Source organism: Aythya marila, assembly GCF_965140915.1.
Source record: "Aythya marila genome assembly, chromosome: 9".
Taxonomy (NCBI): Eukaryota; Metazoa; Chordata; class Aves; order Anseriformes; family Anatidae; genus Aythya; species Aythya marila.
This window is the reverse complement of record NC_139050.1, coordinates 15,572,183-15,598,164: the sequence shown is the minus strand read 5'-3', so window position 1 is coordinate 15,598,164 and position 25,982 is coordinate 15,572,183. Positions and strand designations below refer to the sequence as shown.

Here is a 25,982-nt window from a genome sequence, read left to right as displayed (position 1 = left end):
TTTCTTATGCCTGGAACACAGTGGTAGTGATGAATAATGGGCTCTCTTCTCTTAACCCTTTGACCCCTCATTCGGCTGTGCACTCCCACCTAGATGCTTTCGCTTTCCTACATGCACCGGTGCTGTGGCAGTCTGACAGCTGCCTGTATCAGACTCGCTGACCCATAACCTCCTCCCTCCTCTTCTGTGAATTGAGGAGGGGAGTGCAGGAGCATGGTCTTAGCTCCAGCAATTACATTTATGATGACAGCGGGCACTTTATGCAAGTAGACATGAAGGTGCCCCCCCTGTGCTGCTGGTTGTGGCAAGGTGTAGAACCGCTGTCGCTCTGGGCCTTGTGCTTTGGAGGTGACCCGCCAGGAGAAGCAGTACAACTTGTTGATTTGCAGATCTGCTGGTTTGCAGAACTGCTCTGGTTACACGCCAGCAGAAGAAGAAAGGCATCGCAGGCTGATCCTAGGAGATGGGTTTTAACTGCTGGTTACTTTGGCCAAACAGGAGCCCCCCTCTCACATGTTTTTTTTTTATCAGGCTAGGGTGCAGACATTTGAGATCACATCTGTGAACAGACATGAGTTCAAGCCTGAAGAAAGCAGGAATGACACCCATAAGGGCTTTACGTGGGGCTGGGGTTAGTGGGAGGAAGAAGAGGAAACTTGCTGCGCATGAGTCACGGGGAGGGATGCTTGGAAGAGGTTGGACCAGGGCATGTTCTTGTCCTACAAAATAGTGCAATGTAGAAACACATTTTATCACATTCCTTCTCACAGCAGACCCTCTTGCTTTAATTTGTGGGTTGTTGTTGTTTTTCATCTGTTTTTCCAATTCAGGAAACCGAGCCATTAGCCCAGCACGCGGAGCTCCCCCTCACTGCAGCGGCCAGACAGCTTTTTGGAGGCCTGGCAGATGCAACCTGGGCCAGCACACTCACTTCAGCACGTGTGGCCATCATCCACTGCTCGGTGCAGCATGTCACGTCTGTGTCTGCAGCGTGTTGCGGTGAGCTCCCTCCGTCACTGACAGCACCTTTCAGCCTTGACAAAACACTTAAAAACATCTGCAAGCCCTCCCTCCGCAGAGGAGCACGAGCACCATGTGCTTCTGCTGCTCTCTGCTCTCTACCTGCCTCATTCCTGCACCATCTCTGTGCTGCTCCGGCAGCAAAGTGCCCCTGAGTTTCTGCAAAGGCCAGCGCACTGTCATCACATGCTGTCTGTTTTATAACTGTCCACTCTTGTAAAACACTGACATTTGGGTAGGTTGGAAATAGTTTGTAGCTGGAACAGCACCGCTTTGTGCCTCTGGTGGGAAAGGCTGAGCTTTTGTTTATGTTGGTGTTGTCTGTCCTACAGCACACAAGGGCTGGGCTGAGGCTGGGGGTGTTTCTGTGGTATGATGCTTTCGGATGCTTGAGTCACAGGTCTGTCTTCGTCTGTGCAGCTCCCCCGGAGCTGTATCCACTATAAATTCCTTTTTTTCCTTCAATAAAGATCTCCCTGTGGCCCAGGTCTGGGGACAAAGAGGGTAAACACAACAGACATTACTTTCTTTGCTACATGACTTCGATGTGACTAATGTCTTTGGAGGCTCAAACCTTGGAAACTGGGCCAGACCTCTTCTCCATCACTGTCATATGTCAGTTCCTGCCCCAGTCTCTTCCCAGCTTGCACCACAGCCCAGGAACTGGTGCACCAACCGGGGGCACAGCATGACCCAGCAGTGGTTGGCCCTGGACAATTTGGCCAGAAGAAAGGTTTGTTTAGGCCTGTGATTTTTTTTTTTTTTTTTTGAAGAGATGGGTAATGACTGGGCAACAGAAGCTGCCCCAACAGCCAGAGGCCGCCTCTGTTCCTTGTGTGGTGGAGTCCTTGGAGCTGCTGCCACTTCTGCATTGACACAGCCTGTGAAGGGAGTTTGCAAAAGTGGGAGTCAGCCTCGACAACTGAGACAATTCTCTGCGAGAAGAACCTTGGTCTTTGTAGACTGTAATTATAAGAAAAGACCATTTTGCTAATCTAGCCTCACCTTCTGCTTCATTCAGACGAGACCTGGACCCATAATGTCTGCATCAAGGCTAATAATTCACTGTTAAGCTATAGCACATATTTTAGAGAGACAGCAAATCTTGTTTTAAGTGCTCCAGGGGTGGAGAATAAAACTCTCCTCTACATGATTTGTTCAAGTGATTAACTACTGGCATTATTGCAAGTTTTAATTTTTAAATGCTCGTATTATTTCCAGTTTGATTTTATCCGGCTTTTAATTTCAGCTTCTGGATCTAGTTACATTTTTGTTTGCTGGGTTCTTGGAGCCTTTTAGCATCTCTCACAGTTGTGTTCCCCACCACCACCACCCCAGCTGAGACACGTTGATAGATTTAGATCAAATCACCTCCAAGCCTTCCCTTCGGTAAGCCAAATAGATCTGGCTGCCAAAGCCTCTCCTTTCTTGCTCCCTGCCACATCTGGAATCAAACGATGTGCTATGTTGGATCAGTCATCTGTTCAGAACGGCATCTGACCACCTTCCATTTGATGATGCTTAAATACATGCCGTTAAAAGTGCTTCTTTTGCTTGTGGCTGTTCTCTAGCCCCAAACCATCAGTGAATATTTTCCACTGACTGACCCAGACGAACCAAAACCCGAAGCCGACCGTGGGAGCTACCTGCCCACTGCAGCAGGGCTGTGCTGGTGGGCACAAGATGCTCATCATCGTCATCACAGGCTGCTCCCAGGGTCACTGCCCCACTGAAGGCAGCTTGACAGTTTCACCAGTTTTCTGCAAACAACTTCTCACCCCAAGATTTTTGGTCGCTTGTTTGCTATTGCCCTCTAGCGGCAATAAGGCAGCCGCTGGGTTGGCTTTCTAAAATGTTTTGTTTTTCTGCTAGTATTCCACCACTTGGTACCTTGGGGCAGTCGTCTTGTTGATGCGATGGATTTCAGGAATATTACTTACCTCGATCTTAGCATTCAGCTTCATTATTTGGAGTTTGATGCTGCGCAGGAAAGAAAACTTGCTCTCTACGGTAGATAAATTCTAGTTTAGGTAGGGCAGGGCATTACAGACTTTCCTTTCTTGCTCATCCAAATGTTTTGACAAAAGAAGCTGAAGAAAACGTTGCCTTTTTGGGCTTAGAATAATCCAGAGTCCTGCAGAATCTGAACTCTGAACTGAACTTTGTGTGTGCAGTCAGCATGGACCAGCCTGATGCATGAGGTTATCTTCTGCTGTATTAGAGATATCGCCTTTTTACTGTTTATATTTCTAAAGAAAAGCTTTGTTTTTATTGTAAAGAGTGGACTATGTAAAACACACTCCCTTCCAATGAATTTCTTTTTTTTTCTTTTGTCAGACAAGCCAAATCATGTATTGAATGATGTTGGCTAATCAGGTTTGTCTTCTAATAGAGATCCTACAAGATAGTTTATTAATGAGACCTAGATTTCCTTCCCTGGTTGTAGTGCAGGGAGATCTTAATAAGCAATGAAATGCTGTGTCTGCAATCACTTCTGAGAGGTTTAAAAGGAAAATAATACTACGACTAATATGATTGCTCTCCCTACACTGCCATCCGGTGGATGCAGAAATCATTTCCTTTTGTAAATGGAAGGGAAATTCTCCTACTGATACCACAGCCTCCAGACTTGCACCAAGCTGACTCTCACTTGTAAGATGATTTCCAGGCCAGTAAGGAAAATGTTGGTTTCTGTCTGTTTAGTTATTTTATGTGAGAGGAGCTTTTCAATCTCCCATCTAAAATAAAACTTTCTCTACCCTGGAATGGGAAGTAGACTCATCTAGATCTTGAAAAGGGGATCTGAAAACGTTCCTGACCCTCTGCTCTCAATATCTGGTATGGACAGTCCAACCCACTGAGAGCTCCTGCTCTGGATGCTTTTGGAAAACGAAGGTTGAGCTTCTGTTTTGATTTTCGGAGAATCAGTGTATGGAATAGAAACAGCAGAGCCCTGGGTTGGATGCAGCACTGCATTTTTGGCGTGGGGTGGGAAGACATGGGGCTGGGAGTTAACTCTCTGATTGTCTTCCTAGGACTGACAGAAATAACAAGAAGGAGCAAGTGCACTGCTCATGTCCTCCTACCTGCTACTCTGCAGATGGACTTCACCATGCTGAGCAGCTCCTGAGCACAGCAAATCTTTCTCACCCCCTTCAACTGTGTTAGCTGCTTCTTCATCCCAGAGATGCATCTGGAGAAGTGAGTACCAGGGAGGGGATGGCAGCAGCGAGAGGCTGAGTGCCTTGGCTGAGTGTGCAGCTGCCTGGGCTCTGCCATTGCTTTCAACTTTTTCCAATTCTGGGATCCATCTAGTACAAAGCACTATGGAAATCCCTGCCATGGGCGTTTGGACACTCCATGCATTAATCTAACACATTACAGCAATAGAATTTCCTGTCCTCTCAAGGACCAGAGCTGCAGGAGTTGAGGTAAGTGGGTTTGGTGTTACTTGCTTCCACTGTATATCTCCTCAATTCAAACATTTAGGAGGGCTCTTATGTATGGCAGCAATGTCTGGACAATTGTGAACTGCTACAGTGAGGGAAACTGCATAGCCTAAAACAGAATGGCCAGTCCTAGGAAACTGGGCTGGGAGCATCAACTCTGTCATTTCAGCTGCTGCAGGTGGGCCAGGTAATCACCAGGAGGTGGCATCCATCCCCCAGAGATGCCCCAGCCCATGCTGGGCACGGTGCCAGTTCTTATCTAGGAGCCTTGTTTCTTCTCATGGTGGTTTTTTTTTTATTTTTTTTTTATTTTTTTTTTTATTTTTTTTATTTATTACATGCTAGGTCTCTGAAGAGGCTCTGCAGTTGGGGTATTTGGGGCCAGCCAGGTCCTGGTCTGCAGGCTGGAGGTGGGAAGTGCCGCCACCTCGCCGTGCTGCCACCACGTTCCAGTTCTGAGTCATTCCCTTGCTTGTTTATTTTTGGTGTTTATTTACCACCGAGGTGTCAGCCCAGAGCAGGCTGGCTGTGCCGAACTCCTCTGGTGGTATCGTGGCTGCTGCCAGCTCTATCCAAGTCCTGCTGCGGTGGGAGTGTTCCCACCCTGAGCCAAGGGGGAGAGAGGTTGGGCTCCTGTGAGAGCAATGCCACCGCAATCTCCCATCAAACATGTGCTCGACTCCAGGTAACGAGTGTGGTAGCGCAGGGTAAACTTCTTTTGCCCTCCCCACGGAGCCCCTGGCTCCCAGCTCTCTCCCTGAGCCAGCTGTGGGGGGTGGAGGGAGGTTAAGAGGCATATCCTTTGCTGTAATTATATCCTGTTGCTAGAGATATTGTGCTCTGCTTAAAGAAATCATCATAATACAGTCTCCCGGAGAAGGTAATTACTGTGCATCTTATGAATGGCTGCATGTGAATGTCTGCTCAAGCTGCTGTCAGCAGCAAGTTTCAACACATCTTACATACCAGGCATTTCACAGCCTTAGTTTTATTTGTTTTCATCACCCCTTGCCTTGTGCTTTATTTTTCATTAATGGATCTGTTTTTTTGTTTGTGGTGGTGGTGTTTTTTTATTTATTTATTTAAAAAAAGAAGAAGAAAAAAAAAAAAAAAAAAAAGGCCAGAGTTCATGTCTTTGATGGAGCGTTTGGGTGGTGGCTGCAGCTTTTATTTGCTGCGTTTCCATTGCTCTGTGGTGGCTTGAGGGGAACTCTCTGGAAGATGCTGTTTCCCAGCAGTTTCCATATGGTAGCATCTAACTGGGCCCTAGTTTCCTAGTCTGAGCCCAGAAAAAATGAACCGTACTGCTGTTGACAAAAGTCGGCGTCACTCTATCACTAGCATAACCACACAGATTTAAGACCATGAGACGATTTATTTTTCTTCTTCCAATTTCCCAGTTTCTCCTCTGTATTGAAAAAGAGTTGGCAACTATCCCACCTGCTCCCAAACAGGGCTGTCAGACTTTTCAGGTTTCTGAAAGGTCCTCTGAATCAAATCCTATCTTATGCCCTCAATCTGCCTATCACTGGCACTGATGCTCCCCCACCTTAGTTAGGCAATAAGTGTTGTTGAAGTTTTCGAACCTGGTAACGTCTATGTGAAGATTGTGTATGAATGAGGCAGATCCATTAACTTTCTCAGAGATGTTTGAGGTAGGGCGAAGAGGGAATGCCAATGGAGTGCTGGTTTGTCACAGCAGGGAGCAATCAAGCTACTCTTCCTTTCCCAAAAGTCACTGATGTTTGCCTTTCCCCAGCAGTACATGTGGTAGTCTTTCCTTGTGCTTATAGGGCCACAGTGTGTGATTGTGGCACCCTGCATGGCTGTGAAAACATCGTGTCCATCTCCTGGCCAGCTCAAGCAAGATTTGAAACTGCTACTTGGATTGCTTCCTGGTGCACATGGCTGGGGCTTGCTCTTGCAATGCTGAAGCTGAATTGTTTCAGTACCCTCAACGATTTGTTTTGTTTGTGGCCAGGCTTCTGTGCACGCTGAGCATCCACTACGTTGCATTCAGAGGTGGCTCCTTCCCCGTGCTGTGCAGAGCATCAAGTCTGTCTCTCTCGGTGATTCCTGGTGAAGCCTGAAACGCAGCCTGGCTCCTGCAGGATGGAAGGTGCTGTAATAAATGTGAGCTCATAATGCTGCTGTTAAAAATAACTGGGGCTAAATTAAAAAGAAGAAAATCATCTTATTCAGCCCTACCCCAAGGGAGAAATGGACATGAGGAATTGGGCAATCCTTCTGTAAGTTCTCTTTCTTTAGACTATATTTAAACCGCACTGAGAGCCAGATTCTCAGCTGGTGTCAATTGTTGTTGACTTCAGTGGAGTGAAGCTGGTTTACACAAGTTGAGGCTGCTAAATGCCAGCATCTGGATGAAGCTGAGACACAGCTGCAATTACTTTTGCAGAAACCTCCAGTCTGAGGCTGGTTCAAAAACTGAGCCCTCCTGAGTGCTTGAGCCGTCAGGGCTCTGATTCAGCAGCTTTTTTGGGATGTGAAGGGTTATGAAAGGACCTTTACTCAGGTCAAAATTGGCTCTAATCTCAGCTGGGTTCTGCAAGTCTTGTGTCTGTCATTCTGTTGTAATCACTGCTTTAGCTGGGCTCCTCTGAAAAATTCTGCAAAACCTTTTTACTTGCTGCTTCACCAGCATCATCTCCTGTCTAGACACTCTAATTATGAGAAGCAGGGAGCGTACAGCGTGATGTGTAGATAACCCTGGATAACTCCAAGGCAACCGTGTGCTGCTTCCATCCCTCCCCTGACTGCCCTCCGAACTAGTTTTGCCAATTTATCAGCTGCTCCAGCATGATGATTAGCAAAGTGAGGGCTGTGCAGTGCCACCTGGGCAATATTCATTTGAACTTTGCCTTCAGAACCAAGTGCTTCAAGCCGCAGAAATTGATAGGCAAACCTCCTCAGATTGCAATGGGATCTAGGTTTAGATCCCTTATCTACTTCTGTTTTTCTGTATGCATGAAAACTCTCTGGATTAAAAAAACAAACAACCTTCCTCCCCCCGTTGCAACCCCATCAGCAGAATGCATTAAATCTGTAAGCTGCTTTGAGTCCTTTTTTTGTGTACTTATTGTATCCACTCTAATTCTGTTCTTATCTGTGGACTTGTTTTTGATTTACACTACCATAGACGATATCAAACTCAAGCTTTATGCATTTCTGCTATGTCCTTTACATAAGAGCTTTTAAAGCTACTGATTTAACGGGAGACTGTCAAATAATCAATACGTATAAAGCACTGGAATGAGTTTGCTTAATTTAGTTGCTCTCTGCAGTATGCCACCTCCAGGAGTACGTAATGAGAGGAAAAAGAAAAACATTTTTTTATTGCCCTTCTTTAGTGTCTCATCTCCTCTGGTTCTTTTGCTGTAACTGGTACCAGAGAGAATTGTCTGTGATATTTAGCAAAGCCCCTGGGATTCAGCCTGTTTCCCAAGTCTCTGCACTCGCCTTGGGGTGTCGCGCGGGTTTACATGGGTCTCTGCAGGAGCTGGAGCATGTGAAAATAATCTGTTCTCTGCATTTTGATTCCAAATCAATGCACTTTGAAGTGATTATAGGGTGGCTTTTTTTTTTTTTCTTTCATTTTCTTTTTCTCCATAATAACTTCTGAAAAGCGCCATACTGATCTGGGGGGGGGGGAGTGCCACCAAGCAGCCCGCTTCTCCTCCGTGGTAGGCACCTTTTGTTCTCCTCCTAGCAGTGGCATGGGTGAGCTCAGCCCTCTGGGACATGCTTTTAGGTTGCAACTCTTTATAGTCCAGATTAAAAAGCCTCTTTTTATGGGTCCCACTGGTTGAAACATGCCATGAGCATGGAGGACTTGAAAGAAGCTGGTACTAGAGCCAGTTAATGAATGACCAACATAAATCCCCCAGCTTTCTTGAGCAGCGCAGTCTGAGCAGGGTTGTCCTCAGCCTGCATCCAGCCAAACCTGGGATCCTAGCTGGAGCCAGGGCTGCAAGACTCTTCCCAAAGGAGATGATCCCCCCCAGCTCTGGAATTGTCAGAGCCAAAGCTAGACCAGCTCCCAGCCTCATATGGAAACAGGAGGCTCACCTTTCCCCTCCACTGACCTTTTTCCTCTCAGCCTGGTGGTATCCATTGTCTGAGGATCAGTTTGGGATTGAGTTGTTGGATATTTGCTTATATCCCATAATTGTCACCTTGCACGTGAACACAGGAAAAAAGGCAGATCCACGTGAAGAAAGCACAAGTGTGCCTTGAACTATGGTTTTCTTAGGTGGGAGAAGTTTCCACGCAGCGCACCGTGGCAGGCTTTGAACCAATTTGTTGTTCATTTGCTTACAATGAAATTAGTGCTCTTTTTGATGTAAACTATCTGTGAGATTGTTTACTTTGGCACCGGGATGCATGTAGTTTTCTGAGATGCAAGGAATTCAGCTACCGGGGGGGTTGTTTAGTTTAACTTGTTGCATTTGCAAAGCAGATGGTGGCAGGGAAAATGTGACCAGGAGGACTTCAGGACAGGGTTTTCTTAATATTTGCTGCCTCTGTAGCTGCCTTTGTTGTTTGCTGGCTGAAGCAGGGTGGGTTTCCATCACGGAGAGAAGACAGACAGCACATAAGACAGAGATGCATTTTGGATACAGGCGAAAAACAATCTAGACTTCTGCTATCATTTCATGGGCTTCTTTGCTGAGCTGGGACACCCCCTTCCCAGAGTTAGAGGCACTGTGGAGGCCTCGCACATTGGCCTTGTGGGCCCAGGGGGCTCAGCAGATCTGTGAAGTGTCTGTGATGGCATTTGTATGCTGCTGCTGCAGAGCACAAGGAGGGAAATCTTCACTAGATATGTGCCCCAGAGCTGGCTGGGGGGAACAAGGCCATCACCATGGCCCAAATGTCCTCTGTGTTAATGATTTCAGTCACAGCTCTCATTCGAGGTGAGAAAGGGCTGCTGTCCTCAACACGGAGCTGAAGCACGGAGTAGAGAACATGGACCTTCTCAAGGTCCCACAGAGAGTGCCCGAGGGAGAATGAGGGTGGATCCCTGCTCGGCTCAGCCAAGTATTTGAGCTTTGTGTCAAGCGAATCATTTTGGAAAAGGCCAGAGTTGCTCTGTTCCAAGGTCCACGTCAGTGCCAAGTTGGAACGGATGCCTGGAAGGCTCTGCCATGTCCATTTGTGGTGTCTTGTGCATGCTGGGTTGTAGGGCACTGGGAAAAGTGCATCTTTCCATTGTACTTCCATCCAGGAAGACCATCTGCTCTGACGGACTCTACAGCTCTGCTTTATATCCCAATGAGACTTGTCCAAACTCCCTTCCAAGCCTTCATGCCCTTGCTTCTGTGCTTATTCAGGGCAGCCAGTAAGTCCCTGTTTGAGAGATCTGCACAGGAAGGATCTGAGAGTGATCAGCCCTAATCAAACTTGGCTCTTGCTCGTGGCAGGATTGTGTTCCCCTGCATACCACCGGAGATGCGGCAGGCAAAGAATTTGTCATAGAGTCTGATGACCTTGCCTTCGGGGCGAGGTGCCAGGAATGCCCCATGTCTTCTTGGGGTGGGGTGCTGTCCTCTACTAATGCCCGGCGGAGCGTGATGACAGGGGCGCACACAGGCAGGGATTGCTGGGGCATTTGCTGGCGGGCCTGGTGGGGGAGGATCCCAGATGCCACCACCTTGTTATTTAGGGCAATGGGGCGAGCTGCTGAGCTACATCTTTCACAGCTTCAGCCAATGTTCTGTCCCTGCAGAAACACTTTGTAGACATCCATGCTTTGCCTGTCTAGGTGTCATGTTTCTGGGAGACCTTTATGCATCCTGCTATGAGCTCGTTGCAAATGCTTTTACTCTTCCTCGATTCTTAGAGCTGAAGCACTGTTATTAGAGGTGCTTGAGCACTTTGCGAGCCTCCGCTGGAAGTATGATGGCTCTCTTACAGGTCAAAAGGTTGCCTGTCTCCTTACAGACCTCTTTTTACAAAGGCTTGTTCGATATCAATTGCACATGGACAGATGCTCCTGAGGTAGCTGGGATGTTATTGGGCTTCATCAGCAACCCTTAGCTTTTTAACCCTTGTCCATTTGAGATTTTCTGGAGCTTCAGAAGTCTGAGATCCCTCCAACATCTGTATGGAGAAGCTGAGGCATAGTGAGTTGCAATGAAGTGGTTTGTCCCAAGCAAGTCTAACCAGAAAAGTTCTTTAACTTCAAGTTTCATAGAGCCTTGCTCTGAGCCTTGGTCACAATATCCTCCTGTTTCTGGTGCACGAGCCTGCTGGGAACGGATGGAGTGCAACTGTGTGAAGGGAGAGGACATCCTATCCCCTGTGGGGTGGGGCCTGCAAGCTGAAATGTAGCCTCCAGTGATGATCTTGGAGTGCTGCTCCCCAGACTAGGCTGATCTTGCCCTGATTTGTATGCAAGTGTGGTTGCCAACACCTGCACAAAGCAAAGGCATCATGCTAACAGACCTGAAGAGCAGCATCTGGGACCTCATCAGCTGTGGCTGGGTGCACGGCCAGGTGAAAGCGTAAGCAGCAGCACTGAAGGTGAAAATTAAGCTGATGGTCTCAAGCTATGGGTTTTCTGATAGGCTGCAGCACATCTCTGTAGTTGTCCCCCTTGTCTCACTCCATCATATATCACAGCCCCATCTTTCTAGTAATTGTCCATTTGGATTAATTTGCAGATTAAGCCCTGCAGCTACATGCAGGGGGAGCACAGAGGAGTGCCACCATGTAGTACGTCCAGGGGTAGTCTGGACTGTCCACGGATCCTGCCTGGAGCTCTTCCCAAACTCTATTTGCATTGCAGGTTAACTGGGAAGGAGGGAGTGTTTGTAAGAGGGACACTGGTCTGCGTGTATTTTCTGCCTTTGGAGGCTTTTTGATGAAAGCCAACGCAGTTGTGTCCCCACAGGTTCATGGATGACCGCTTGGAGCCTTTAGATGTGGATCGGGATGCTGCGTCGGTGGACGCTACACAGACAGCTACTGAGGAGACCATCCCACTCAAGCTCTCAGACTGGATACCAGATAAAAGGCTGAAGTGGAATCGCTCAGACAGGTGGGTGGAGTAGAGCTGGAAGGAGAAAGTGACAGTGAAATGGAAGGGTGTAGTGGAAAATCAGGAATTGTGCCTTGCAACTAGTCTAACCAGGACCCAAGGGGAGAAGGTTTCCAGGCATTGCGGTAGCAGCCTTGCAAATTCTGATGGAGAGATGGATGTTTTTTGTTGTCTTATTCTTCCATGCAAATGAACAAGCATAGAGGTGTTTGACAAACAACAGCTAACCCTGAACTTAACCATTGATTAAATGCTGTTGCAAGACACCACTACTTCAGCTCATGGCAAAAGACAGTTAGAAAGGGAGGAAAGGGGAGCCTATAGGAAGGGAGAGCATTTGAGGAGTCCCTGGTTTGTCTTTTTCTTGGCTGGCCATTTCAGACCCTCTGCACTCCAAGCTTGCCCTAATGACTGCAGGACCTGTTGTGGTGCCAGCACAAAACCTTTCCTAAGCGTGCACTGTGGGCACTCGCTTTCTTGTGGTGGGACAGGACAGGGCAGGAGCTTCACTGGGGGTAGGTGCGAGGGGAACAAACATATCAGGGATGTGTGGAACTTGGGTAAGAGAAGGGCCCTGGCTTCTGCACAGATTTCAGCTGGAAGCTACTTTAGCACCTGGTTGTGCAAGAGCCTCTGTGGTAGAGGGGTTGTGTGGGACAGACAGGAAGAGGGCTGTGCCCCTGTGCGCATAAGGAAGTGCATGTAGCAGCTGTTGTAATTGTTCTAATAAAACAATATTTCCCCGAATTTCTCCTCTGGCACCTGGGGACCCTTCCCAGAATGCCCTTTCCAAAGCTTCTGTTTGATTTCTAGGGCAGATGCACGCGTGCGCGTGGCCTCATTCATGCAAAACCCACGGTTCTGCCAGCGCATGGCTCCTTTCCCCTTTGCTGACAGGGAAGGGGGAGTGTTGGGATTGAAATAATGACAGAGCTGATTATAATTAATATTTTTTGTGTCTGAAGAGTGAAAGTCCTGCCCAAGCCCCCCCAGCTGAGCACAAGCCAAAGCACTATATCCCTGTAGGGGTGTGTTTTATTACTGACGCTCTGCGTGTCGAGGCTGGTCGCAGGGTCTGATGCTGTGTGTGTGGAATTTTTGTGGCTATTTTCTATTGTGCCAGTGAAAAGCAGGATCCCATCCGTATAATAAAAAGGAAACTTGAAGGTTTCCACGCCTACATGGAGGTGAATGTTTTCAGCATTACTGTTTTAATTGCTTTACCTTCTTGTGACTTCCCTGTATTGCACACAGTGCAAATGCTGGAGCAGATGTTACAGGGGATGGAAGATGATGGGACTCCCAGTGCCCCTTCCCCCAAAGGTTTTGGCTGTTCCTCTGTTGGGATGGTCAGTAGCTGGGTTGTTTTATGGTCTCATAATGCTTCATTGGGTGGAGCTGTCAGGGTTTGTTTCATCCCTGACTGTTTCTCTGTCAGAAGCAGGGCTCTGCTGGGAGGATGAGGATGAGGAGAAAAGGGGAGCTTATGACTGCTTCTTACTCTCCCTTGACCAGCTGGGTGACCTCAAGCAGGCCCTTTCAGCTCCTCAGGCCTACCTTTTGTCTGCTTACCTGGTGTCACTGAACAGATCGATGGCTAAGCTGGATATCAAAGCCCTTCTTAGCCAGGTTATGCACACAGACCAACAGCGAGCCAGCTGCCTCTCCCAGATTAGTCCAAAGCTCTATGCTGCAAGCTCTGGTCACTTCAGGGGGCTGAAAGAGAGAGCGTCAGCACCCACCAAATTAACAGGAGAAGGAAGGAGTAGTTTCCTGTGTGGTACCTTAAAGGAAGGTACCTTTAACTGGGAATAGCAGCAGTATTGGCTGCAATCCTGCTGGCTTACCAAAATGCTCCAAGCATGCTCTGGAAAATGTAGAGCCCTGGGGACCCAAGTTGTGTTTGTACCTGTGCAGTCCTTTGTCTCCCAAAGCAAATGTGCCTGGGCACATTTCCTAGGAGCTTCCAAAGTTCCTTCCTCTCTCTGTCCTCCCTGCAAAGGGTGCTTTGGCTTTGCTATAGCTCCTTCTCTTGCCATCTTCACAGATGAGAACCTGTTGGGACATTGGCTCATGGGTGGCAGCTCACAGCTTCTCCAGTTGGCTTCAACCTTGTCTTATGGGAAGAAGAGGATGTCTGTATGAGGTGGTTTGCTGTCACCTGTGCCCATGTCTACAGCAGGAGATGCCCTGGGAATATGGCTGAACAACCACCATCCCTGGTGGCTGCTGCCTTCATTTCAGGATGCTTGTCTCTCTCCCACATTATTGGCCTGAATACTGCTGTTGCTAAACCTTCTGCTTTCTGCCCATGATAACATGGTAACAAGAGCAACCTATAAAGCTACTCAACTTCTGAGCTTCAGTCCTTGACCCTGGCACACCAGCTTGTACTTGCAGTACCCGCAGCCCCCAAGTGATCTGTTGTCCAGGGGGCCAGATCCTTTGGGCTTTGAACTTTCCATCCTGAAATATATATACACATATATGTTCATGTTTGACAGAGATCTCAGCATCTTTCTCTGAAACTCTATCATTGTTTTCACTATTTTTTGTTTGTTTGTTTGTTTGTTTTTGTTTGTTTTTGTTTTTTTGTTTTTTTTACCTTCCAAATCCTCTTGTTCCTCACCCCCAGAAGAGCTCGCTCAGCATCTAAAGGACAAAGCTGTGTGGGGATGCAGTCTCCAAGCAGCACAGGAGCCGCCGCGAGAGGGGAAGGGCAGCAGGAAGGCTGTGACAGAGCACACACAGCTACTGCCCTCAATTAGCCCGTGTAGAAGGCACATTTGAAATGAAAGCACAGCAGGTCTCCGAAGGGTTCCCTTGTGGGTCTTGCTGAACTTATAAGCTGGGACCACAGCATAACTTAATTTCCTGAAATGTCAAGTGGCTCATATTGGCTGCCTGCTCTATTGGTGTTTTTCTTACTAACACATTGTACTCCCATTTCCTGCAAAAAATTCCTATCAGTGCTTGATGAGTGCTTAATAAGAGAAATCAGTAAGGACAGGGAAAGTTCACTTCCTGCAGATGAATATAATGACTGTTAGCTTTCTTCTGGGTTGCCAGAGGGAGTTTTTTGGTTGTGGCTTGATTTATTTGTATTTTTATCTGCAAGGCTGAGAACATTGATCCAAAGCTTTATCCTGCAAGTGCTGAGCACTTCAGTGAGCTGTAGGAGGCCCTCAGCACACATCAACCTCACACGAGAAGGAAAGGGTAGAGTGTCCCAGGTGATAAAGCTGAGAAAATTCTTAAACTTGGAAAAGTAGGAATGTTAAGGGTATAGCTGACAACCTCATCATTTTGTTACCTGTCTTGTGATAGCCTGTGTTTTCCACTTGTTTTTGCAAGAGAAGAGGGCTTGTACAGTTGTGCTGTTGGTACAGATCCCTGTGAAGGGGGCTGAAAGGCTCAGAGGCAAGTCTGGAGGATCTCAAATGGATTTGTTGTTATTTTTGAAATCTTAGTTTCCAGGCAAGCTTGCACTATCATTTTTTAGGTATGATTTGTGAGTTCAGTTCGTTGTTTTATTCAAGATCAGGCTTTTATCATTGCTGTGTGAGGTAATACTCTTTTAGTGCTGGGGATGTTGGGTTTATAGGGAAGCTGGGGAGAGGGGGAGAGAAAGCCTTTTCTTTATGATAGCTTTTATGACTAATTCTAATGCTCCTTTCTAGAGCTTTTCTGCTTCAAAGTGCTGTGCAAGCTATTAGCTAACTGCACAGCTTAAGTAAATGAGTAGGTAAATAAAACTCCCTGCCATTTGAAGGGCATTTGAACTCCTCCTAAACCCTTGGTATTCCCGATCAGCGCTGTGTCTCTTAAGGGTCAGTCCTGGGTCTCAAGTAAGGTACTGAGCAGGGAACAACTGAGAGCCACACACTGGGAAGTAATTTGGCAGAGAGACTGACATTTAGGCTGTCTGAACACCGGCCTGAAAGTAAAATAATTTCTTCTGGCTGTTTGCTTTCCGAATGAATGCCTTTTGCGATCTGGGTCCTTTCCTCTCCTGCTTTCACCTCCCAGCTCCTGCCTCAGTTCCTTGCACAGGGCTGTCTGTTCCAGCTCCTCACATCTCCGGGAGGGAAGAACTATCAAACGGTTATAACTGGATGCCTTGCCTGATTAAAAGCCAGCAACATATTGAAAGTGATGCAATTTTTATGCTACTACTCCCTATTTTGTAGAGTGCAAGGGCCAACATAAGAGAAACCAATCAAGCAAAAATAAAATACAGTAATGGGTGTTTTAATACCAAAACGATCATCAGCCTTGGTCTGAAGCTGAGTTCCACATTAGCCTACTTGAGAAGGAGCAAAGTATATCTTGTCATCACACTGCAGGCATAAGCATATTCCTTAGTTCAGCTCCTTCTCATCGCCATGCATTACATAGCCCACATGTGAGGGTAATCATCTGGTTACATGGTAATGTCTTGGTACCCTAAATATTGGAGTGTATTAAGACACCGGAATAAATTAACCTTGATGTAGGCCACTGCCTGTTGCAGAGAACAGATTCATTAATTTTTTGTTGCTGTTGTGTCCTCAAGTCATCCCTTTCTGCGGATGTATGTGCACTGCTTGTTGGAGGAAGCACTAATGCCTAATCACATTCTGCAGAAGGCCATTTGAGATGATTAAGAAATAGCCTATTTGCTTTCTTTTGAGGAGTATTATTGCAAGCAGGTGCTCATAGCATGGCAAAGCATATACAAGGGGGTATGAAGGAAAAAAAAAATTAGTCTTGTGGCTTTGGGTACAACCACGTGTGACTGTCCCACCTTCTGCAGTTGCCCTGTGGTCTTTCAGGGCCTTTTTGGCTGAAGGGAGAGACCCATTTCACTGTCCTGTGGGGCAAAGGTGAAGTTTTGTGCTTAGCCAGTGTGACGGTGGTGTAAATCCATGCACTCCTCACTAATAAGGACGTTGCTTTGCATTAATTTTACCACTCTTGCTACCCAACCTTCTGCTACAGCTTTAAGAAGGGTTATCTGAACGAAGGAGAGTGACAACTTTTGCACTTCCCTGATAAATACTCTTTTGGGGGGTTTAGCCCCTTTTGCATCCACTGCCCCAAAATAAGTTGGAAGGGGCTTTTGGGTGCTGTGGGGGGAGTAGCCAGCTGGGGTCACTCAAGAGCATTGCAAGAGGCTCGCTTGTCTCCTCGCCCCAAGGGGCCGAGATATTTAGACAGCTGCCTCACTGTGAATGGGACTCTCTGGCAGAAGAATTAAGCAAAGATTAAAATCAGTTTTAGCTGTTAAATGTGTGCTTTGCACAGCATTAAGTAACTAAAAGGCTAATTATCTTTGAACTTATGCACGTGGTTTAAGATGTGATCCACACAAGTTGATATTTTTCTGTTGTCTACAAGGAATGGAAAATGAGAATAAAAATGAGATGCTGGTGTCAGTAAGGTCACAACTTTTTGAGTAGGTTGGAGATGGTGCCGAGTCTGCAGGGAAAGAGGGTGTTGACTGAAGCAAAATAGGTTAAAAAAATCATTTTAACACTTGTTGTTTAGATTCTTCTATTAATAGGAGTTCAAGCTCTTTAAGGAAATACAAGTGTGCATGAAGGTAGGAAAATGAGATTGCTCTGAAAGAAAGCCAAGCTGATACCTGGAGGGAAAACTTGCTGTGAATGTTAACATTTGCTGTGTACAGAGAGTGAAATCTGGGAGGTGGAGAGTGTTGCAAAACCTACACACTCAGTGCAGAGTGAATTAGATTAGATTTTAGAAAGTTTTGCAGAAAAAGAAAGAATAATTTGGTGCTGAGTTGCAGTACAGCATGGAGGTGCTTTGTACCCCTGTGCAGGCTGGGTGCTTTGTGAGCTGCACCAAACTGGAGGTATCCATGTGGTGAAGACAGAGACAATAGGAGGAGGTAATGCTGTTGTTGTAATGTTGGTGCCATTTTAAAACCCTTTAGGGAAGCAAGTAAGCATTGCCAAATGGTGATCAAAAATCCTGGATCTTCTCATCCAGCATGAGCCAAATCATGACATAAGATAAACTTTTTTTCAAGCTTTTTTTTTTAAAGATTCAACTTTTTTAACCTTTAGATTACCCTTAAATTGTTTTTCAAGCTTCTTTCTTAACCATAAAGTGTACAATTACTACAGAAATATTACCAGGAATCAGAAGTGAAATTATTACAGAGTTACTGAGGGAGGGCTGGTCGATGGCTTCTGTCTCACTGGCTCTTTCAGTGTGGTTGATGCTCACTTCATGAGCCACTAATGCCCTTCAATCTATTGTCCCGTGTCTGTGCAGTTGATTACTACTGTTCAAGTGCAACATTTTGCACTGATTTTTACTGAATTACACCTCCTCCCCTCATTCAATTCTTCCAGACCATCAAGGTCATTTGACTTCTGATCCTCTTTTCTATATAATGTCAGCCCTTGCAAGCTTTCTTGCACGCAGAAGTTGTATTCATATTCTCTTATTTCATTTGATTTTTTTTGTTAAGCTGTTGAATAGAACTAATTCTGAGGTATAAGGCTGTCAAACAGAACAGCTAAGATTATGACACTTAGGAAATGGTCATCACATCTACCAGTCGCATACTTCAGGCAGCAGCATTTTTGCCCTAGCTAGAAGATTAATAGCTACTTTTCTCCTTTTCTTTTTGTTTCATGGTTCCCTCAGTGTTGCAAAGCACCTGAAGGGAAGTGGCAGGTAGTGCTTAAAACAGCTGGATCCACAGTCCAGACCTTCTGGTCTTAACACAGAGTCAGTCACAGCCTGACCTCTCGCAGACCTCTGTAGCTTGTCGTACCTCTGTTAGTCACCTGTAAGGTATGGATGAGTACAGTTGTTTCCTTCAGTAGTGGTGAAGGTTTCTGTATTGAGGCCTGACCCAAGACAAAAGTCAATGAGAACTGTCTGCTTTCTCCTCAGTAGGTGTTGAACCAGGCCTGAATTATAGGACAATAAGACTTTATGACTTCTGAAGTGGAAGGTATGGATTATGCATTTGAGAAACCCATTAGGAGCATTAACATGCTTTAACAAAAGAAAGATCTCTAGCCCAGGCAGCTTTGATTGTAAGATATCAAGGGAAAAACAATTTCTTTTAGTAATTTAACAATGCAAATAGGTTCTGAAGTGATGATGGGAAGATGAATATGCTACTTAGAGTTGAGCTGAGCGGCAGCAAAGTGTTGGTGTGGCAGGGTTCACAAAAGGCAGCCTTTGAATGACAAGCACCAGCTTGGGCAAGAGGTTTTCTCTGGGTGCCAGCCAGGAGAGGTTAGGGCTCTGTGCCGTGAGTGTTCCTTCTGACTCCACCGCTCTGTTCTTATTTCCATGGCTCTGCTGGTTACCTACCACCTCGGAGAGGTGCTGCAGGCACTTTCTAATGGGCTTGTGTCATTGGTCAGAGATCTTTGTGTATGTAAAATTTGGGAGAGATCTATACCATCCCTGCACAACTGATGTTTGTAGATGATGGGTGAGGCAGCGATGTCCCAGAGAGCTACAGTGCCTTGGGCTATTATCTCATAAGTCAAGGAGGGTTGGGCCTGTTTGTTTTTGGATGGGGGACTTAGAAGGAAAAGTTGATTGCTGCAGTCAATTTGACTTGGTAATTCAGAAGGTGGTGCTCTTCCCCCTAGATGGCATAGGCTGACATGCCGGAATGATTAGGCTCACCACAACTCCTAACCTTTTGGAAGAAATGTAAAACCAACATCCTCACCTCTTGAGATTGAGCATCACGGGACTCCTGCTATTACCCCGAGTCCCAACCAAATTCCATCTCAAGGCAACCGCACCCTGCATATGGAGATCCGCCCTGCCCTTTCAGGAGGATGCAGGAAACTTTGCTTTCACTGCTCGGTCACGTTGTACCTCCAGCTGAACTGCTGCAGAGCTCAGTACAGATGGCAGCAGAATTGCTTGGCCTTTCAATTCACTTGTGCAAGTGTCCTCAGTAGAAAAGGACTGTTTAAATGGGAGGTGTTTTCCTGCCAGTAGGGATGTCAGAAGCCTTGGTGGGGCCTGGTTTGAGCAAGAGCCTCCCTGTGCTTCAGGCATCATAGTGGCTCCCTCCTCTTTGCCTCTAGCTTTCCCCACTGCAGCACATTCCCTCTTCAGGGACCCCTATCAGAGGCATGTACCGTTGCCTGCTGCCATCTTAGAGGGACAGAAAACATTTGTTGTTTTGTACACTTCTTCCTATGCCAGTGTGGCTACTTGGGCCAAATTCTGGAGCAATGTAAGCTATTTAGCAGTATGTAGGTGCAAAGTGCAGCGATTTTGTGTGCTGAGTGGGTGGTAAGGTAGGGTTGCAGCAGGAAAAGCAGCCAAGAGGATGGCATTAGATAAAATGTCCACTGTGAGGAGGGCTGCTGGGATGGGAGCTCTGGTTACTTTGGCCATGGCTAAAGACAGATTTGCACTGTATTTGTTTGTTTTCTAAGCTGTGAAAGTGCTTGTGCGCATTCTTCTCTTTTGCTTTAGCTTAAACCTTTCTTAATCCTGTTAGCTGAAATAAATCCTGAACCCCAAGCTAAGTGGCTGCATGGGCGTTTGAACCAGCTGAATTAAATCTGCATGAAATCACCCAGAGCTGAAGAGGTGCCCTTGCGTGGGTAAACACAACCTTACGGTGACACCTTCCTTCCAGCGTCCCTGTCTCTCCCTGCTGTGCTGCTCCTGCTCTCCCCTCTTGGCAGGAGAGCAGCAGCAGCTTCCTGCTGGGGAGGTCACCTCACAGGAAAATAAGCAAACTCCTGTCTCCACTGCCACAGTGATGGTGCAGGAAAAGGGCTGGGTGGACTGAAACCAGGCTCTCAATTTAGGGTCCTTGTAGTCGAGAAAGGCTTGCAGAAGGGAAGCCTGTGTGCTGGGAGGGCCAAGTCCCTGACCTGGTGACATGAAGAAATGGGGACTGCTCCCAGTGCCAGCCCTGGCCAGTCTGCGCTGTCCTGGCAGAGCACGGTGGGAGAGGCGTGCAGCTGGGCTTAGCTCTGGCTTTTGCATATTCTTTACCATGCGTGTCCTGTCTTGACAGTATTTATGCAAATTTTTAAGTAGGGGAAAAAGCTGTCACGTAAAACCAGAAATTCATCTGAAGGCCAAATATGTAGGCTGGTTGGCTTCTGTTTTCTTTTTTTTTTTTTTTTTCAATTAAAAATAAAGTAACCTATAAAATGACGATCTAGTTTAATATCCTCATTATATGTTCCAGGCAGTATCTGAGTCATGCCATTTTCTCAGTGCTTTGTACCCCTGCGGGGAATGTAAAAGTTCCATTTTTGTAGTATTTCGTGGTCCACCCATATCAGATATGCCAGGTGAGAGTGCTGGGGCTGCAGGCAGCATGAGTGAATTCCCTCCAGCTAAAGTTGCTGGTGGTGGAGACAGGATCCCCAGGTCACTGTTTCAGGTGACTGGCTCTGTTGTCCTGTCCTTTCAATCCACATCATCCTTTTGAGTGGAAACACACCCAAAGTCCTGAGATCTCTGAAGTCCCTAGTAGAGTGTCTTGCCCTTATTTTTTATATTTGGTTAAGGGAGCTCCATTCAATTTAATTCCTGACCAGTGCTAAGATCCATCACCTTTAATTGTCATTGAAAAAATGTTTAAGATCAGCTACAAAATCCTTCTCCAGCACTGGCAGAGATGCTGCATGTTCTCATGTCCTGATCAGCCAGTTCACATCAACAAGGACATTTCTCGTGCAGGTAGGGGTCTTCTGGCTTGCCCAGACCATTTCAACTGGGTATTTTTGCAGAGATAATTAGCAGGATGCTTGCTGGTTAATGCCAACTGTGATAATGGGTTTTGTGACGCAGATTCTTGTTCACTAAGAGGCAGAGTAAATCAGACTTGCCTCGTGGGATTTGCACACCACAATAGTCCAGAGATTGTAATTATGAAGAATTATTTTCCTGAGGACTCGAGGTCACAGTTAAGGTACAGCAACCTAAATCTCTCTGATCAGTTTGCAGACCCACTTATAAGCCAAGGTGTCAAAGCTACCTTTCATATGACTAAGATCATGTGTATGAAAGGTTATCTCTGCTCAGCTAATGCACAAACAAGCATCTTAATCTGTGGGACGAGCATTATCTTCACTTTAAAGCACTTTGTAACTAATAGGAAGGGGCTAGAAAAGGAGCTCTACTTTGGTTTACAGACCCCCCACCCACTAAGTCTCCATCCCCTTCCCAGCCCTGCAAGCTCCTGGGACTTGGCAGGTCTCTGCCTTTTTTTTCTACTAGAATCACAGTTTTTTCCTTGGGCTGTGTCTAAATTTCCTTGGCATGGTGGGAGGGGATGATGTTACAACCACTCCAGGGAACGCAGTAGCGTACAATTATTACTTTTCAGATATGTTGCACAGATACACTTAGAAATCTCCATTTTTTTTCCATTCCTTCAAAATACATGGCTCTAGCTAATGCACTCAGAGCCTGCAGGTCTCTGACTCTTTAATACTCTGGAGGATGACAGCCTGCAGTAAATAAGTCTGCACTGCTGGACATGTCAGCTCCCTCGGCCATTTTTATGTCCAACGTTGGGTTGAACCCAACGAGAGGACCTGCACGCCTAGTCCCAGCAGGCAGCACAGCACTGTGCCTCGTTTGGCTTCCTTGTGCTTCTTACAATCCGTGTTATCTCAGACCCTGTGCTCCTGGGCGCACCCCACCCACACCATCCCCTTCTGCAGGGCAGGCAACACAGCCTGTCGGCATCGAGCTGTAAAAACATCGCCTTCACGGGCTGCAGCACCACTCTCAAATTGTTTCAGGCTTGTTGACTTCAAGCACAGGCACACAAGCAACTCATGTCTCGTGGCCACAAGGCCAAGTGTCATACATTATGGGCATGGCCAGTCTGCTCTAGAGCCAAGATAGCCTGGGGCAGTGTTGGCATGGGATGTTCTGTACTGCCTGGCCTAAGAGGCTGGGAACTGCTTCCTAGGGTGGATGCCAGTAGTGATATAGGTACAACCTTTAGCTGCTAATAAAATTGCTCTTCTATGTGCAAGGGTGTAGCTACATGATGTTAGTATTACAAATGACAGGTTCCAGCCTTGCTACTGACTTAGATGAGACTGTTATAATGTTATCTTAAATATTCTTTTTATTTTTTTTCCTCCCTGAAAGCTGACAGGCAGAACTTCTTTTCTGTTTAAGACCTAAAAATCTTCCCTATCCTGTTTTTTTGTTTTGTTTTGTTTTGTTTTTTCCCTTCCTCCTCACGTCCACATATATAAAAAAAAAATAATTTCTGGAAGTTTGGATGCTTTTCTGAAGCATCTAATAGCACCGAGGATGTGAAATACTCTATTGAGTCCTCTGGGAAACCTACAATTAGTGGGATGAAAATACCTTCTGTACATGATTGAGATCCTGAAACAGCATGAGTAATTAAAATGCTATACAGGACAGAGTTGAAAATCCTTTCAGGATTATCACAGCGAGGCATTGTTTAAGAGGATGTCCTTGGGCTGGACAGCAGCAGCATTGCGTGCAGTTCCTGCCAGGGCTGGGAGGTTGCAGACGCCATGTGCAGTACCTGCTTAGTCTCGTGTTTTCTTCCGTTTTTACCCTCACTGTTCCAACTCAGAGGAGCTCTTCATACCGTATTTATTTCATCCGAGGAGGACTGCAGATTGTTTGGTTGTGGTGTTTTTTTTTCTCTTTGTTTTTCCAGCCAGTCCATAATGATGCTGGGTTGGTAGTGCAGAGCCAGTAGAGGGAAACCTTTAGAAAAGGTGTTTTCTGCACATCTCCTTGTGTACTGGTCTTACCCCTTGCATTTGTGAATTTTTTTTTTTTCTGTTGCATCCAGAAATAGGAGCTAAGGAGCTTCCACAGACCTGGTTAAGCACTTTAACACCTAGTTTCGGTTTCTATGGGCATTTTTTGTTCCTGAAGATGCACACAGAGCTTTCACAGTGCCTCAGCTCAATGGATATCCGATTGTCTAACTTGGTCAGGATCCTTTGAAATTCCCACTAGGGGTCTACCTGCTGTGGACCTGAGAGCCTTATGAAATAAGATCTGAGTAGACAGAGGGTTTTTTCCTTTGATTTTCTGCCTGCTAGGAAAGGCTTCCTGGAGGTGCAATTCCCAGCATGACAAGCCCTCATAGAGTACATACAGAAACAGCCTCAGCAATGGCAAAGGCTGAAAGATCTTTATAAATTATCATAACTAATTGGTTAGGACTCAAAAAGAGTTTATATAAGTAAGCATTAATTAATTTACTTTTGGGAAGATTTGTAAAGCTCAGCATTGTTTTGGGAGTATGAATGAAACTTTTATTATGAAATGTGTGTTGGAGGGTAAGGTCACATTTCTGCTTCTTTGGTGGAAAGTGAAGCCAGACAAAAGCTTCCTCACACAAGTACCAGTGCAAGCACAGTTAGCAGATGTCTGCGTCCTGTCTGATGTGGGGTGGCATTAGCGAGCTGATAGGTGTGGTTTGGAGCAGGGGGACAGGCTTTATCCACAGCAAGCTGAAGCAAATTTGAGTTGAATGACACTGCAAGGAAAAACAGGAAAAAGAAATTTTCCTTGGTTAGGGGTAGGTAATGGGACCGGAGGAATTGGTGTAAAGGTATGCGTGAGTGGGCCAGAACTGAGCCATGCATGTGGGCAGGGGGGAGCAGACTTGTGTATGAAATGGGTTAAAAGGATGTGTGGTAAGAAGGTGGAAAAAGGAGGGGAGCTGTAGGCTGGGAAGGTAGAGGCTGAGTCCAGCATGACAAGGGTGCTGTGAGCTGGCAGGCAGGCCTTCGCTTTTCCAGACACAGTTGCTTCTGACTACCCATTATGCCTCTCACTATCTGCAAGGAAGATTTCCAAACCCATGAATAATACCTTATTAGGTAGATGGTAAAGCCCCTCCTTTTTTATCCTGCTTTAATTCATGCTTCCTCTGCTTTGGTGGCTGCCTTGTACATAGTGCTGTTAAAAGTGCAATTATCATTCTTCCTGGTTGCGCGGTATTAAGGGCGTATCCTCTCGCAGCATCTCCTGGAGGCTTATTACTCAAGAGAGAGGAGTTGTGCACTGGGAGCCAAGTTAAACTGGGCAAAGAGGAGGTTGTTTCCACCACAGGAATGGAACAGATAGTTTTGCTGAAGACCAGGTCAGGAGCTGGTCTACGGGGAGAAAATGTAGCTGGAAGCCTGTGATGTAGGGAATTCGAGCTGTGAAGCTGGAAGATGCAAGCCTGCGATTCTTTGTGGCTTAGCCTGCCTCCATCCCTTTTGTTCACTGCTGTGGAGATGTGGGTTGGTGGCCATCCCCTGCTTGGTAGTGGCATGTTGTCCTAGATAGATTTCATGGGTAGAAGGTGCAACTGTGACCCTCTCCTCTGGTCTTCTGCAGGATCTTGAGGTTTTCCTCAGGGAGCTATCCATACCTAGCTTAAAGATCCCCAAGCAATGGAGAATGCAGTGCATCCCTGGAAGAACAACCTTTTCCCTTCCTCTTTTAGAGAATCTCTCTCTTCAAAGTGGATTCAACAAATATTTATTTGCCTTTTCTTATTGTAGCACCATCGTTTTCTGTCTGCTTGTTGGAAAATCTCCTTACGCATCACTCAGGTCAGGCACGAAGGGTGACCAGAGTCCCCATCTCCATTTGCCAGGCTCCTCGATGTCTCTGAAGTTTCTTGGCTTTTTGAGCACCAGGCAGCAAACAGTTAAGACAGCTGAGCCGCAGGCCTCAGAACATTTTGCTAGGGAGCCAGGTGAGCAAAGAACAGATAAAGGCAGCACCTGCCTATGGGTTTGGAACAGCCTGGGGCCATGGATAGAATGTAAATACACTCTGAAAATCTTATTGTCTGACTCTGTGCCAGCGTCTTCTGGGCTCTTGTCATGGAAAATATTTCGGCTGAGGTCATTCAGTCAGCAAAAAAACAGCATTTAATACCCTCTGAGGTGCCAACTTGCTTCTTTCTTTGTGTCGATAAATAAACAAAGTAGGGTAGCATTTCATGTTGCCAGGATGATCTTTGTTTTATTAGGAAGGGTTTAAAGGTCTTTTTTTTTTTTTTTTTTTTTTTTTTTTCCTTCCTCCTCTTTAAATGCAAAGACTGTATGTTTCTATGTTTCTGCTCCCTTTCTCTGTGTTTGCTCCTTCTGGCTCACATGCATACACGCCCAGCCTTTAGAGTGAGAACTAATGTCTGCTTCTTGTAAATCTCTGCTGGCTGCCCCGGGCTATGTTTTTAATTCCTTTATTCAGCTTTGAGATGAGTAGGAGAAAGGTGCAGCTTTTTGAGATGATGGAAGTTGCCATTTCCCTTCTTCAGTCAATTAGGTGCTTTGGCTGCTTTCGGCTAAATCGCAAAACTTTCCATTGATGATAGCTCTGAAGGGGGAAAAAATGTTGAGGGGAGCTGAGGGATCAAGGAGGGAGAAGAAAGTGGGCTGATAAGTGGATCTGTTGGTAGAATGACTGATTTGCTG

General features: G+C 46.2%; 1 long non-coding RNA gene across 1 annotated transcript in view; it reads left to right on the top strand.

Annotated features, from left to right (window-relative positions):
* Positions 1-25,982, top strand: part of LOC309881185 — a 91,451-nt gene that overhangs the window by 50,582 nt on the left and 14,887 nt on the right. Inside the window, exons 3-5 of the long non-coding RNA XR_014318093.1 lie at positions 4,056-4,221; positions 6,451-6,602; positions 11,383-11,529. This is a non-coding gene — a long non-coding RNA (uncharacterized lncRNA). The remainder of the gene's footprint in view (positions 1-4,055; positions 4,222-6,450; positions 6,603-11,382; positions 11,530-25,982) is intronic.